At 41.4% G+C, this 15,267-nt stretch overlaps 1 protein-coding gene across 2 annotated transcripts in view; it reads left to right on the top strand.

Annotated features, from left to right (window-relative positions):
• Positions 1 to 4,399: 4,399 nt before the first annotated feature.
• Positions 4,400 to 15,267, top strand: part of LOC115021828 (beta-1,3-galactosyltransferase 1) — an 87,092-nt gene continuing 76,224 nt past the window's right edge. Inside the window, exon 1 of one of the 2 annotated variants that reach the window (XM_029452549.1) lies at positions 4,400 to 4,517. The gene's annotated coding sequence lies outside the window, so the exon portion shown is untranslated. The remainder of the gene's footprint in view (positions 4,518 to 15,267) is intronic. The other variant, XM_029452540.1, reaches the window with a different exon arrangement.

Consider the following 15,267-nt stretch of genomic DNA (forward strand, 5'->3'; position numbering starts at 1 on the left):
TCAGCTGAAAAGACAAAAGTCAAATCGCCATCACCTGAAAAGAAAATCATGGATTCCAGATATTCCACTTCCCAGAGCACGTTTGTTACTCAGGACGATGACGTGAGAAAATCAGAGGATGAAAGCAAAAAGCTCACCACTAAGATATCTGTAGTGTGGCCTCCTCAATCAGATTCTAGAAAGAAATCCTTCACTGTAGAGGAGGAGTTGAAGTTGGTTAAGCCATCATGGCCCCCTAAGGAGGGCTCAGCTCAGGAAAATGAACTCCTAAATCAACCGATGAAGCCTTCATTACAGGAGACGGATGTCCCCGCAGCTAAAGTACAAAATGGACCACAAAAAGACAAGGTGCAGGAGAGAGCCTGTTTAATGGAGAATGTGAAAAAGCCTGAAGAGACTCCAGCACCGTCTGATGCCTCAGCCTCCCCAGCAGCAGTCGCTGAGGAACCAGCAAATGTTACTCACCCTCGAGACACTAAAGAGTCAAACAGTGGCTCGGAGGCTGCGGCACAAGTGGGTTCTGAAGTGCAGCCTGGAGTGGAAGAGAGGGAAGAAAGGGCAGGGAATGGTGGCGGAGAGGTGAGACGCATGAAAGTGGTGGAGGGAGTGAAAGTAAATGGACACAATGGGCAAATAGAAAGTGCAGCAGGTGAGAAGGAAGGTCAGGTGGTGTTAACTAAAGGAAATAATGACGACATGAACAATGGGGATGCGGTAAAGGTCACTTTAATTGATGAGGAGGCAAGACAGGCGCTGAAGGCAAACTCCAACAATAACAATAATTATGGGCAGACACTGATGGAGCAGGGAACCCTGTTTCAAGGGCTTAGTGAGGATGAGGAAGAGAAAAAACAGTCGCTCCTTTTGACAGATCCGGCGAGAACAACGGATTTCTCCCAAGCTGATCACTGTGAAGAATCAAAATGGATGCCAAGTGAAGTGCTGCAATTGGCACAGAGGGATGATGCTTTTATGCCAGCCGGTGCCAAATGTACTGAAGCCACAGACGGCTATTCGGACACAAATTTCTTCACTGACACAGCCGAGGGAGCGTTCACTTTCAAAAACGAGGCCACCGAACCAAAGAGTAGCACATCAAGCTTCCTCGAGGACATTTTCGCCGGCCTGAGCACCAGCAGCTCCGGCTTGCTATCTGATTTCAGATCTGACATCTTCAGTCAACCTGCCGGGGAGACGCCTCCGGTGTCGGCGCTGGATGACCTTTTGGATTTCGGGATGGAGGCGAGAGGAGGCGCAGATAAAACAGGAGATGTGAGGGGGGAGGATGAGAGCGCAGGCAGGGGTGGCTCTCCTCTGTGGGCCGGGGACGACGACGCGCTGACAGTGGAGGAGCTCATCAAGAGGAATAGATACTACGATGATGACGACAGCGACCACGCTTGAACCCTTCGCCCCTTCAGCTAATAGCCACGCAGCGTTGACCACATGTCATTTCACAGCTATGTCCATGGAGAGATGAACTGCTCTGATTGAATCTAGTGTTTTTGTACTGAGTTTTAAAATTATACTTCGGCTCTTTAATTCAATATGTAGTGTTGTTGTATTGAATGCACCTGGTGTGCAGAGAAATGGATATTTCTTCTTGTATGTTACTTAGTATGCATATCTATATTTTTTGCGGACTGATCTAAACACGGCTATATTTTCAACATGATCAATATTGCGTTAATTACAAACAGTTTTTCTTTGAATGAATGTTTTTGTCTGAATAAAGAGGTTTTCCCTTTTTTTCATCTCTATCATGTCTTCTGGTTGAAATAAAGCTTCATGAACTGGACAATATATGAGTTTTTCATCAGTGAGTGCACACACACGCGGGAGCAGTAATGGTACTTAGCTGTTTCCCCTTTGTGTGATGGGCCAGTTTGATATATGGCCTACCTAGATAACACAGTCCAGCCGAGATCTCTTTGGCGAAAAGGCGTATTGATTTTTACTGATAGAGCAGGCCTGTTGTTGGAGTTACAGATTTTTCCATTAGGGGGCTTTTGTCACCTCTGACTGATTTTTCTCCCCTTCTTGGTTACAGCTTGAACATTTCGGGGTAATTGGCTACAAAGAGAATAAACTGTGATGTTAATTACAGCTGCAAAAAAACTACTTTAGTGTCAGAAAAGTGATGGCTTACCAAATCCAGTGTGGGTTATGCTACAGTGTGCTGACAGCTCCTTTATGTTGGGGAAGCACTGTTGCTGGTTCAATAATTCAGCATCCTCTCCTGAAATGCAGTTTGGCATCTTTTTAATTGGGCTATTTTTCCCCTGGTAACATTTTCATTGACAATCCAAAGTATATGCAGTTTTGCACATTCTTTATAATTTCATCCCTCCGCCAAACAATTATAAACCCAGACAACTGCCCATCCAATCAGGTAGGAGATGCAACAATAATAAAACCGCCCGTGTACAGCTGTTGAAGATACCCATAAAGGTAATGCATTTTTCAATGAAAATGCAGATTTATCCATAAGCCAGTCGTGTTATATGTCGCCTGATATTTCATCAGAGCTTAAAGCGCATAGCTTCACATATGTTCAACCCTGTGTAAAAGTGCATTCTTCCTTTTGTGGTCTGATAAATTGCCTCAGGTGATGTCACTTGAGTCAGTGTGAGTAGTTTGAAAATGAAAACACCTGGGTGTAGAGTTAGAAAGACGTGAGCTGACCAGAGCTCTGCAGCTTGATCTTTTATGGTTTGGGGCTCGACCACCAGTTTGACACATATTGACAGTAACAACATAACTGACAACTTCTATTAATGTCATTACGAGGGCACAGTGCACACAAGACAGGGCTTCTGCCTTTATTAGAAGTTTTATGTTGCTCGACCCCAAGCAGGTGTCCACTTTGGGCCCAAAAAGAGTTTTCCCCATAGACTTACAATGTGAAATAAACATCTATAAATTAGATCATTGTTTTGAGGTAGGCACACATCAACTTCCCAATACGAACACTTTAATAGCCTTTATTTAAAGGCATACAGATGTTGTCGTGTGAGCAAGCATAGGCGAGGTTAAAGGAAACGCTAGAGCAATATACGCTACTAAACCAAAAACTTCCCTGTTGTTGGCTTTAAGTTAATTCTGCTATTTATATTGTATGTCTCTGTCACATACTGTTAGCTTAGTATTTATGCTTATCCTCTGTACACCGTAAACATAGTCTGTTTCATGTGTGAGAAATGACCTACAGAAGCGAAGAAGAAAGAACTTTCTGTGAAGAGGTAACGTGTGGTGTGTACATGTGTGTAATCTAAAACTAGAAGATGTGAAACAATAGTCAAGTAATTATTTCTGTTCCAACTCCAGGGGTTGAAGTTGGGTCACAGCCGGCATCGACCCATCCTTGAGCTTCGGTTTTGAAGTGAATCCTGCTGTGTACTGACCCTCATTGAGAAAGAGTTGTTGGATATTCAGTCAAAGTGAATCCACTGGATCTTCACATCCTCAGATGAAGGCAGTAGATGAAAGTTTTTTCTGTTGGTTCTTGCAGCCAACAAAAGAACACGTAGCGTGCATTTCTTGTGTTGTTGAAAAGACATTTTCATTTTGCATAATATGTCAACTAAAAGTCCGGCAAAATTGCATCATACGGTTCACTGTTCAGCGCTTGTTAGGTTCAATCTAAGGCATGGTGTAAAGTAATTTCATTAAAATTCAGCTCAAATAGTAACATTTAAGAAAGCTTTGATGCAATATTAGATAATACAGTTTAGCATGATATTTTTGGCTTCAAATGAACAGCAATATTCCCAGGCTGAATCTGACCGGAGACCTTTGATGTCTCTTGGAACTCATTTCCTTTCCCTTCTCTAATAAAGACACTTTGAAGATAACCACTTAATTTGTCCAAATCACACATGTTGCATATGAGGAAGGGATCTTTCCACATCAGGTGTGGAGAGGAGTGAGTAATCTGCAAATTATTTTCTCAATGGTACGACACCCAAGAAATATATTTTACTTAAGTTTACTTAACAAAAAAAAGAGAAAAACAAACTGAAATGATTAATATATTACCAATAAATCTTCCAACATACATACGGGCATGTCAGTATTAAATCAAGATTTAAAAAAGGCTTTTCCTTTAATTAATTTTCAATCAAGTAAGAATGTCGTAAACATAACCAGTGAAATCAATCAGTCCTCTCCCCTGAAACATCTCCCGCTGCAGTTTAACGGGGCCGTAGGTTTATATTTGCCCAGATGCCATCAGATCACTCGGGCATGACAAGTGGTCGCTCCGTTGCTTGAAAGTCAATCTCCGTTAAACAAAGCAGCATCGTGCCCCTCGCGCCCGTCCGGGCCCGATTGGCTGGCTTCCCTCTCCATCATGAGGCTGCTGATTGGACGGCTCCTCTCCTCCGCCGGCTGCCACCTCCCCCTCCACGAGCGTGCCGCGCGAGACACCGAGCAGACGAGGAATCCGCGCGGTGTGGAGCGGACGGTGCTCGGCTGCTGGGACAAGTTGTAACGCCGGGACACGGAGAACAGCACCGGTAGGTGTTCAGAAATGCTAAAAATGTTGCGTTTATCCGGTGTGCGGTAAGCAGCATGCTTTCTAGGCACGCTCCAGGCGCTCTCCCGCCACTGAAAGGATGCTGTTTTTGGGAAGTGAAATTGAGTTAAAGGCTCGCTAAATCCATCATGTGCTGTTTTGTTTATGACGGCGCTATTTCACATTTGCTTTGGCAGTTAATGTGTCCTCACCTCTGCTGTGTGGCTGGTTTTGGCTGAACTCTCCGGTGGTAACGGGGTTTTAAACTTGCTTTTTACTTGAAAACATTTCAGTTGGTCTTTTCGCCAGCGGCTATAGCGGTGTTTGGAGTTTGTGTGAGGTAACACAGCTCATTAAACCTGGAATCATCCCTGGACCTAATCTGCGTTTGTTTAGTCATCATGTCATCATTTAAATACAAACTTGGTTCGATTGTGTCTGATTTATTGACATTTACGTGATGTGAGAGAAGAAGAGAGCAGAGGGAATACATCCAGATAAGTAGATGAGAGTATTGTGCATGTCATAATGCTGTGCACTTCATAGCCTAATATTAAGTACAATGATTTATCTGGCTGTTAATCCCTGTCACTTAACATGAACCAGTGAAATCCATCAGCCCTCTGTTTCATAGCATAAAGAGATGAGTGTCACCATGCTGTGCTCCATCACTCCATCACATATTGCTTCTCCAAGGAAGTGAAAGGGAGCGTAAAAAGGGAAAGCCAGGGATATAGCCTAACCCTCTGTGGCAAGCTGCTCAAAGGGATTTTACCTTGCAGTCGAGGGGTCATAACAACAATTCACGGCCAGTGTCTCCGCTCGCTGTGAGCAGTATGCCTAAGCCTGTAAAAAACCATTTGTAAAGATTTCTTTTGACAGTTGAAACATGAATGCCACAGATCTCCCTGCTCCAGCACTGATCCTCTTTTTGGAATTACACTGCTCCTTGAAGTGGTCACATCAATACCCCTTCACACTTTTTTTGTCGTGGAGAAGCAAGCTCTTTTGTGCCTTTCAACCCTACACCGCCGCCATGGGTCGTTAATACCGGCAGCCCTGCCAAATTCTCTCATTTAAGCCTGTGTGCTGGCGCGTGACCAGATACTGATATTGTGAGGGGCGAAAATAAATTTCATTTAATTTCAAAAATGTCCCACAGTCCCCCATTCATCTCCTGTGACATGAAATACAGTGGTTTAATCTCAATTAGGAAATGACATCAACACATGGATGAGTGCACATGACAGTGATGAACATTGGTTTGAGGTCTAGTTTGGGGAACTGAGGTTGATAGAAGAAATGTATTTCTAAAAAAGATTTTAATTGATCTCAGCGTGTCTTCATCTCACAATTTTCTCTTGGCAGACTGCGGCTGTAAAGCCTCTCTTTTGACACAGCCCAATCTTGATAGAAGTCATTTTCTGTCACTAAAGCTCCAACAGATTTAGGAGCTATTTACAGAACTATGGCTTAGAAAACAGCTAATAAGTTCCTAAAACAGCTGTAAGTCTTTTAAAAATGATTATGATAATGATTGTGGGTGAATCAGAACGCCTCAGAATGTGCTCTTTATGGCGCCTGTATGTTCCCAAAAATGAATGATTTCTTACCCTTTTTTGAGAACAATCGCACTAGTAAATCACTTAAACACTTCTTATCACAGCCCTAACATCTATAAATAGGCTGTTTACGACTGCTGTGTTGTGAACTACATCGTATTGACATCCTGTGCGAGGAAGCAAGCCCCCGGGCGTGCATCTAACAGGCCGGTTTTAACTCATTTAACCCCCATGTGGGGCTTTTATATGTGAAAGCATCCTGCCTGTCACAGTTATTGGGTGAATGTGACACACAATTGATCCTTTGAAATGTCCCACATTAAATAAATGGATGCTATTCTCACTTGTGGTGATGAATAGGAAGTATAAGATTTTTTTTGGCTGAAATGAATCTGGAAGAAGCCCTCAGGCATGACCAGATTCTCCTAATTACATCATATTTTTGTCCTGGAAGTGATTGGAACTCGATTTATGGTGCGCCAATGTGCTCCCAGAGGAGATAAAGTGAATGTGACAGTGATGAATGACATAGTAAAGAGCGCAATAGAAAAATGTATTACAAACCAGCTTATTAACTCGTTCCAAATTTCAATGCACTGACGCTTGTGCTGCTGCTTTTCTTGTCAACACAATTTAAAAGGAAAATCTGTCAGTTTGTGGGTTGCTGTTTGTTACTGTGTGCAGGGGCATTTTGGTGCCCGCGGGGAACATGCGTTGTTTTGTCAGAATCTCTTTGGGCTTTATTAAGACCTTTTAGTTTATGTTGAATTTAGCTTTTTTCCCCCAGTTACCACCATCACTTTAATTTTGCTCTGCCATTCATCATGAGGATTTAGTGTCTGTCACTCAAAGCCTTTTTGCATCAACATTCAACCGTCATACAGGGAGGAATCCATCAAAAGAAAGAGATACCAATTTCTCCGCTGAGTAAGGAGCATGGCTGCAATCATAGATGTATGATTGAGGATTAGTTGTCAGGCAGGCATCGTGTACCCACATGACCACCTGTGATTGACATCAGGTTTAGACACATTCTGCTGTTGTGAGAAATATCAGAAATCACAAAGTAAAGGAAATAACAATGCTTCCTGTAGGATGGCGACTTTCAAGGCTGAATTTTCCTTAAATACATGCAACTGTACAATATTTCAATACTCAATACTGAGAACATTGTTTCACCGCATTTCTATGCAGCCAGGAGGCTGCTGTGCTGCTTAAGTGACAGAGTGGCAGTAACACAATGCTAAATATACATAGAGGGAAATGTGTTCTCTACCGTGAGCCAAACATTTCAGCCAATATGTACATACTTCACACCTGTTTGGTTCGGTTAAAACTCGGGTCAGTTTTCCCAGTTAATATGTTTAATTTGGGGTTTGTTTATGGTGTGAAATCAAACAAACCAGAAAACAGAATATTATGATAGCAGATCGTGTGATTTTAGCATGATTTTAAAGCTAAACTACTAATAAATCCATCTGCCATAAGCGCAGCGAGCACCTAACTCACGGCCCCTGGAAGTGGCGAGGTCTGGGCAAGGGTGCTATAGAGCTCATGGCCGGAGCTCTTAAACCATCTTCCCCTCCGAGCCTTTCCAAGCTGACCTACAGCCGGTTGCGGGCTGCGCACCTTCCACAAAGGAAATGAGCCAGACGAGGGCCAGCCAGCTGTGCTTGTACCCGACTCAGTTTATTAAGTCCATTAAATAGTGTGTAACTGCGATCCCGCTTTAATTATCACTACCGTCTACCTGTTAGTCATTATTCAAAATATGCGGTCGATTTGCAGTCTAATAATGCTCATAATCTGTTCTTCGTGAGCTCTTTGTGACACCAAGAACATAAACATACATATCAGAAGCATTAAAGTGCTGCAGAAACTTCTGTCAGTTACCAGAATTTGATTTCCCCACATAAGTCCTGATGATGCAGGATGTTCATCCAAAAACTTTAATACATTTTTTCAACACTGATTCTACCTTTTGTTCAGTGTGTTTGGTATTCAGGCTTCACTCATGCAGTTTTTCTTCCACTTTTAATATGTTCACTTATCTTATTTTCAAAGAAGTACAACTTTCAAATGGCAAGAGCATCATTTTAATTATAACTTCCATAATTAAGAGTGTTTTAACAAGCTGTAGCAAGAGAAACTTTAAGATGGCAGCTGTGGATTTCACAGGCTGTAAAGACAACAGATGCATTTACTCAGCCAACCTTAATTCTGCGAGTTGGAAAAACAGCAAAAAAAATAATCTGTTGGCTGTTGTCCAGTTAATGAGCGCTCTGCATGCCAGTGTCTATTCATTTAAGCTTGGCCAAAGACAGGTCTCGATAGAGGGTTTAATTTTTGATTTTGTTCCATGGTTGGCACCTGGATTTGTGTAAAGCTCTAACGCAAACTAATCTCTTACATTTTATACCTCTCACTTCTTTGTGTTGGAAAAGAGCGATGGAGAACATTTATTTATTATCTTTATCCTAAAAGTATCTAACTGATCACCTCACAGTTTTCATATCATAGCAACATCTGTAATGAAACCAGCATCATAGTTCTGAAGCTTCAGTATGGATACATTTAATGAATCTGGGATTCAGAGTTGTGAAGAAGCTCATCCCGTCAGTCTGTAAAGCTGACGTTAATGTTAGCTTATGGAGCTTAAGTGCAGACTGAGCTGTTAAGAGTAGCATTAGGGGTCATCAGGCAGATATCAAAACATTGTCAGATGAGATTTACCAAGAAAATAAATAACGTTATCTGGCACTCAGGGTTTCCCCGTCTAAGAAGTCTTGCTGTCTGATCATCAAATGATATATTTTATTTTATGTATCTTCAGAAAACAACTAAATTATTGGCCGAGATACATGTGACATGTGTGTTTCAGAACCATGGACAGCTCTGTTTGGTGCTGTCCATGGCACTGAAACATACATGTGACATGTGTGTTTCAGAACCATGGACAGCTCTGTTTGGTGCTGTCCATGGCACTGAAACATACATGTGACATGTGTGTTTCAGAACCACGGACAGCACCAAACAGAGCAGTCCATGGCACTGAAACGGAGCCAAGGAGATCTATGTCTATCTGATATTTTACATGAAATCCTCAACGAAATTATTGATAATTTATTATTTTAGGGCTTCAACTATTATTTGAATGTGTCGATTTATCTGCAAAATTAATCGTTTGGTCTTTAAAATGTCAGAAAATCATGGAAACTGTCAGATTCTAAAAGTCCAAGGTGATGTCTTTAAATGTCTCTTTTGTTGATCCAAAACCCAAAGAGATTTATTATGATATAAAACAGAGAAAAGCAGGAAATCTCAGAGGCTGAAAATAGGAAAGTGAATAGAATAAAGTGATTATCAAATAGTTTCAGATTTCTGTTGATAGACTAATTGAATATTTGGGTAATAGTTACATCTGCACATAATGTCCCTCTCATCCTAGAAATGGAATTGTTGAACCTGTCCTCTTCCTGAGTCGGGCAAACAAAAAGACTTCAGGAGATCACTAAAGTATCGCATTATTGTTATTCACTTAGTCTTCTCTCTGAATAATTAAAACCAAATTGTTCAATTTATTCGCAACTAGGGGAAGCAAACCAAGGTAGGAGAGCGCTGCCCAGTTGCCCGTTTTCATGCAGAATTAATGGTTTCTGTGCAACACCTCATAATTTACAATGCATTAGATTTTATGACTGCCTGGCTACACTGTAATTACTGATAGGAGGAGGCTGTAACTTGCAAGGCTGTCATCTTTTATAAGGTCTTGAGTTTTGTGCCGCTGTGGCTGTAGGATTTCTGTCTGCTTCTTTTCTTTCTCCAAGGGTGTTCACTGGTTTCACATTGATGTGCTCTGACCTATTCTGTTCCTCCATTCTGGCTCCCTCTGTCTCAGTGCCGCTCTCTGTGGAGAAGGACTTTGGAGAGCTGCACAGAGAGCTATGTGCTTCATCTGTCGAGCTTAGCTAGTTGTCATCATGTCTGACTGCTGTCCAAACTTTATTGGATCATTTTGATAATCTTGTTGGCCGGAGATGAACCACGTGTGTCCCCAGCTCTGCGTATAACTTCGTAGTCACAGATGAAAGATTCCAATCCAACAACACCAAACTGGGATCATACTGATTTTTCCCACCAGTCCTTTCAACAAAATGGCACATAACAATAAATAGTCTGCTTGTTGTTGTCATTATATCTGGCAATCTGTGCTGGATTTAGTAATAGCATGAGAAACTATGTGTTGTCATCCATTTTTCAGTTTTTGTTTACAAAAATGACAAATAACAAGGAGTCATTTTGGTGTTATTATGCTCAGCCGGTCTAGTCTTGTTTACTGAAGACACAAAAACCAGCACAATGTGAGAACGCTGACCCAAACTGACACGTCGCTGGTGCATTTCAGGTTGATGAGGTGAGTTACTTCCTGCTGCAGCCAGGCCTGATAAAACAGCTAGGTGATTACATTGTTCGATAATGCTGTGTGTGTTGGGGGAATCTCTGTTAAGTGTTGAATTGCGTTTTATTCCCTTTGTGCACATCTCAATGGGAAATTTTTACGACTGTAGTCGTACCACAGAGGCGGTCAGAGGGAGGGAGAGCAGGGCTGTGCTAGCTTCAACCCGCTCCCCCGCATCCTGTTATCTCATACGCTACCAGCTGCGCTTGCATATTGGCTGCCGTTGCCTTCCCACTTCCACACGCGAGGCTCTGCTGCAAAGCTGAGCTTCCTCCGCCACCACACTTGGCATGGGATGAGTGCAGAGCGGAATCTCCTAGCCCTGTTTTTTTCTAATTGGGTTCTGATGACGGGACTTTGCTGGTTTGCCAAGCTGGTCGCTGTGATGTCTCCCAGTTCCCCCCTCGGTCAAGTAGATGATTGGATTTTCATCGGAGTGGTCAAAAAGCGGGGGGGATGTAAGGGTGAGGACCCTATCAGCCTCCGCCCTGTGTAACTCTGAAGGCTGTTTGGCCTCGGAGAACATTGAATTTATAATACGAGGAAGCCCAATTTGTGTTAGGGCATGCTTCCGCCTTATCTCTGCCACCGCATGGATACCTTGTCACTCTAATTTGGAGGTTGTGAATGGAAAGTTTATGTTGTGTATGTGTGCCTTTCCATTTTGAAGGCAGATGCTAGTGTGTAAAGTAAAAAAAACACCAAACATTATAATTGTTTTTAGTGTGATTCCCCCCTCCTCACTCTAATCCTCTTTATGGAAAGCCAACATGGTTCCATACGGATATTTACATGCAGCAGGGTGCGGGGGGGAATGGGAAGAGGAGTTAAAGTCATGCTGTTTTTACTTCTTCAGCTAAATTAATTAAATACAGAGCTCGCCCTTCAGTCGCCACAGAGGAAGATATTTACTTTTATTTTCAGAGGCTGTTTGTATAACAGTTTGTACTGCTTTCGGCGTAATTTGGGTAGGTGATATTAATATCTTGCTGAACGCACGGTTGATTTCAATCGGCATCTGCTCTCAACGAGCACACATTCCTCGGTGGACACGACTAACCCATTTGATTATTTGCGTGTTTGACTCCTAGTTCTAATTTTAGCGAATGCACTATAATATGTGCAGAAACATCCTACTGAACATCATTAATGTTGGAAACACTAGATGCAGCACCAATTACTCCATGTATGTTTGATACAGTTGATGCGTGTTTAAGCATCTTCATCCTTCGAGGCCTGTATGTAAATCTGACATTTGCCTCTCAAACTTCTTTCCACCAAATTCATTTTGAAGGAAGGCAGATTTAGTGTGGAGCAATCTTATCCCAGTGGTCTTGTTAACTGCCTGCCAAAAATATATTTACATGAGACTGACAGAGCTAGATAATAGAGTTTCAGTGCTGACCTTCTGGACCGAACAGATGGTTGCTATCAACAGTTGAGAGGTTAATCTTGATCTGCTTCGCTCTGGCTGATGAAAAGAAAGCTGCTGCAGGTTACTGTAAACACAGAATGTCGAGTAATACAGGTGCTTTTCTGTAACTCTCGATTTCACAAGTTCATATTCCACTTTAGATTCGTACAGGTGAAGCTTTTGATCTTTTTGAAACACTTTGTAGGAACATGTCATAGAAGTTTAGGTTTAGTCAATACCTTCAGGGATTCACTGCCACTGCTCGCACTAAAGATATTTTCTTCAGCTCTCATTATTGATGATAATACAACGGAGGAAAAGTTAGAATGGCTCAGAAAGCAAGCCCAAAAGTAATTGGGTATTATGTTCTTTCTATATAGGGCTCCACTTGCATTAATTAATCTTCCAATTATTTTTGTTTGCTCTATAATGTCAGAGAACAGTAAGGTTCAAATCACAGTTTGGTTTGGTTTGACTGAAAAAAAACAATATAATTTACTATCACATATTTAAACTGTGCTGCAGAAGTAAAAACCACACAACATTAATTGTACTTATTAAACACATTATCAAAGTGTTCCTACTGTTACATGATGGACTCTAGATACATATGGTGAGCTGTGTTGCTTGTGTCTGTTTACGTCACCTGTTCAGATTTTCTAACATATGCCTGTAGTGTCAGGAAGAGGCAAACGAGACTATTCAAGAGAGATTGTAAATGAGAGTTATGATAAGGGATTCGTCGGCCTCAGCGCTTAACAAACCTGGGTGTTTTACCAACTGGGAACCAGATCTAAAATGGAAATCCAAAATTTAGATTTAGATTTAATCATCCTTTTAGCCATAATAGAGTAAATTAGTATTGTAGTAGTAATGTCTTTTCATGCGTTTTTCATGCGTTTGTGGAAATGTCTCTATTGTACATGTGCACAGTTAAAGTAAATTGTATACATGTGTATTCTTTGCACTTACAGATCCCTACATACTCTCTAAGCATAGAATTCAGTGCAGTAAGTTCAGGATCTATAATGTCTGTTATGTGTTCAGAGTTTTCTCTCATTTATTCCTTTTCTTGCCCGGGAACAGCTGTGAGGAAGCCTCACAAGGTCATTTAACGCTAAGTTAAACTGCCTGCATGATAACAGGAGAAGACCTATATTCAGCACATATTCTCGCTGTCGTTCCATTTTATGTATTTTTTTCATTTTTATATCGCTAGTTCTCGGTCAGTGTTTGAAGAAAAGTGGAGATCATGCACTTGTTCAGCTGCTACCAATACAAAATGTAAACATTTGTGGATATTGTGACCGCTGTGGCCTTTATGAAGACAGGAAATATGAATATGAATATAAGTGAATATTTTCTGGTTTTCTTTGATATTCATTAAATATATTTGACTTTTTGTCAAGCCATAATCACCATTGGGCTTTGTGAAACTGTAACATAATTACTCTCTATTTTCTGACATTTTTTAGACCAAAGGATTGATTGAGAAATGATCGGCAGCCCTCGTTGTACATGACAAAGTCAAAACAAGTAGATGTGTGTTATTACCACGAGGACCACAAAGGCCCATGTGGTTGAAACACTGACAAATGAAAAACAATATTGGGAGTATATGTGTGCACTTTATTTTTCCTTTTTATTTATTGCACCAGACATAGTTTATTTGTTGTTTGCCTGTGCTCTCATAGTGGCACAGGGGTAAAAAATAAAAACAATTCTTCCCCTTGAGCACCCAAAAAGACACGAGGATAGAGGCAAAACACATTTGGGGTTTGCTTGGTATAATCTTTTCTTGGAGCGTGTTTATTCTCAGGCCTTCGGGGCACTTTTCTGTTATATTTGTAGAGGCAAGCAATGCACATTTGTCTTTCCTGAAACGCCTGTTGTGCATTGATTTGAATACTGTACGTTGCACTCCATTAGCCACTGAGTTTTGACTGCACGCGTGCTTTGTAACATGAATGCTATGATCTGAAAATGATAAAAGACTTGTGTGACGCTCCACTTCTAAAGCTCCTTTTATCTGCTTAGATTACTTCAGGAATGTCTGTCTTATCTGGTTGCCTTCACAGAAAAACTAATGTAACAGGCCCAGGCTAATGTTTGTTATGGTTAGATGCACATTGTGTCCTCCAATCTGTTCGCCCGTGTATTTTTAAAGATGAGGTTGATTGCATTCTCTGGATGATTTTTCATATTTAATCAGCTCCAGGCGCTATGAGTTTTACTTACACAAGAGTGGCCGTTAATATTCAATGTATACACATTAAAGACATGCATTCACTTTGTTTGGATTCACAGCTTTGCTTTTGTTTTGTGGATTTATAGAGTTTTTTTTTTGTTTTTTTACTAAGCTTTTGGTGATATTACCCCGAAATCTGTTTTGAGAGATTATTGTTCAGCCTTGTATAGCTGTTGCATTTCCATCCGCTGTAATGAATTTGAATGTATATCTAGTCAGTGATTCATCTTCAAATAACACTGATTTTATCCCATTTTGTGTTGAAGGTTCTCAGGAAAGTAGTGCAAGCTGGAATGATAATGAAGATCATAATTGCACCTGAACACAACAAAACAAGGATATTGAAATATTGTGGAACAGAAGCTGTCAGCTGGAATGAAAAATACTTTCAGTTAATTTGCCTGATTTATGCAGAAACACAAATAGAGGCATCTTCTTCATGTGGTGATTGGATGTTTGCCCGCTCAGAAGGTAGTCTTGATATTGGGAACATTTTTCATTCATTCATCCCTGTCACCATCCATCTTTGCCCGATGGGGAAAACAACGTTGGCTCAATCGTGGACACCTGGGGACTTTTCCGGCATGACTGTGGGGAAAATTTGTTGCAAAGTCATTTGAGTTATCAGCGATGCGTCCCAACCGGGGAATTGTTGCTGCGTCACCCCTGTTCCATCATGTCACAGAGAGCAAAACACAAAATTCACATTAACCTGATATTACGCCGGATAGCCTTTCACCATATGCTGCTGCCATGACAGTTCTCCTTTTCACATTGACATATAAACAGCCGTGTGTAATGAACCAGGGGATAATGGTCGCTGCAGTTTGTAGGATTGCAGCTCTGACTCCCCACTGCATTGAGATGTGTTTGATGTGCTGTGACGTCTAAAGATGCCACGATAGTCCTGCAGGTTCAAATCAGAGCACACAGCTTTTCCTGTGCATGCCAGAAAGAAGTCACTCTGTTCACTGATGATGAAAAGCTTGGCTGCTAATCTATCATCAAATGAAAATGTGTCGAGTGTCGAGGCATTATCTACAGCCACACAGAGAAACAGCACGGCGG

This window comes from Cottoperca gobio, chromosome 2 (genome assembly GCF_900634415.1).
Source record: "Cottoperca gobio chromosome 2, fCotGob3.1, whole genome shotgun sequence".
In the NCBI taxonomy this organism is placed as follows: Eukaryota; Metazoa; Chordata; class Actinopteri; order Perciformes; family Bovichtidae; genus Cottoperca; species Cottoperca gobio.